This window comes from Octopus bimaculoides, chromosome 23 (genome assembly GCF_001194135.2).
Source record: "Octopus bimaculoides isolate UCB-OBI-ISO-001 chromosome 23, ASM119413v2, whole genome shotgun sequence".
Classification (NCBI taxonomy): Eukaryota; Metazoa; Mollusca; class Cephalopoda; order Octopoda; family Octopodidae; genus Octopus; species Octopus bimaculoides.
In genome coordinates, this window is record NC_069003.1 from 35310783 (window position 1) to 35312469 (window position 1687).

Here is a 1687-nt window from a genome sequence, read left to right on the forward strand (position 1 = left end):
ACGGAAGCAGATTACAATCTATCTATCTATCTATCTATCTATCATGAAGAAGAAGTGGAGGAGAGGAAGAAGTGGAGGAGAGGAAGAGGTGTGGTGGGGTGATAGTGATGATGATGATGATGATGGTGGTGGTGGTGGTGCTAGTAGTGTCGATGATGATGACGATGATGATGATTATGATGGTGGTGGTGGTGGTGTTGCTAGTGGTGTCGATGATGATGATGACTATGATAGCGATGATTAATGGAAAAAGAAAGAAAAATGGACGGATGGATGGGCGAAAGCTGTATGCGAGTAAGTAACATTCAATTAAGACAGAACATATGTAAGATTTGCTAGCACTTGCTGTATAATGAAGCGGTACCTTTAGGAAGCAGCAGCAGCAGCAGTAGTAGTAGTAGTGGTGGTGGTGGTGGTGTGAAAGTGTTGAATGTCGTTTTGCATCTGTCTAGTCTAAATAAACAGAAAGAATACAGTCTGCACCATTAAAGTGCAATCAAGGGCAGATTGATGTGAACAGCCCGGTTGTCTCGGCAACTTAGAATATACACCCACACTCCACCTGGAAGAGGAATTCTTTATCAGACACCTTTCTTTCACTCCATACTCCTCCCCCTTTCCCACCTCCCCCTCTCTCTTGCTTAGTGCTGTTGGAACTCACGATACATTTAATGTGTTCTTATTTAGTACTTAATACGAACTGAACGTGTCACAGAAAGATTAAACTCATGGTGACCTCCAGGCATTCAAATTAGCAGCCACAGACTTGTGTGGAGAGGAGTTTGTCGCAGCGAGATGTCGCGGTGGAAATTTGAAGAAATCTTCTTCGTGAGGAGGTTCTTAATACCTGCACCGATTTACATGTGTTTGGTAGATTTTGTGGACAGTAAGTTCAATCAGTAATCTGAGTAGAAGTGAAGAGTTAGCGACATCAGATACCTATCAATTTCTTGGCCCAGTGCATAGTGAATCCAAGTCTTCACTATGATTTATTTAAAAAGGGCAGCAAGAGTAGGATATCATCTGAGATTAAATCCCTATGTCAATGATAAAAGATGAGACAAGCAGATACTTAGATAAGTTTCGGTCAGAACTGGCCAGCATCACCTGGAAAAGACATTTAATGATGTTTTCATAGAAGTCATTATTTGGAGCCCATAACCTGTTCCAGTGAAGTGTTATTGTTTTCAGAGATATACCCGGTTGGTGTGGCTTCTGTGGAATTTGTTGGAGATATTCATCCAGGAACCATTTCAGTGTTAGGGGATGTGTTTCTTCTCTTATCTGTCTTGACATGACGTTTAAAGGGAGCCGGCCCAATTGAGTGAAATACTTTTGTAGAGGACAGATATCACGGGTCAAAGCCTCGGGTGAATTTTTAAGTTGATGCCAACATAATTTGGGCTGTGGAATTGGAATATTTTCCACCTCATATAAATGATATAGTGCTCATGGCTCATGGCTATCTAGTTCGCTTCATTCACCCGTATGGAAAACGCATTGAAAGGAGCTGTACAAGAAAGTGAATCTTTGGATCAGAATTTGTACCGTAATTGATTTAATTAATATATCATATCTAAGGAACCTAAGGAGTTATAACAGCAGAAACACGTGTCGGAATTTGATATGCAGAGAAAAATTTATAATGAAATAAATTTTAACGATGTATAAATTCTCCATATATATA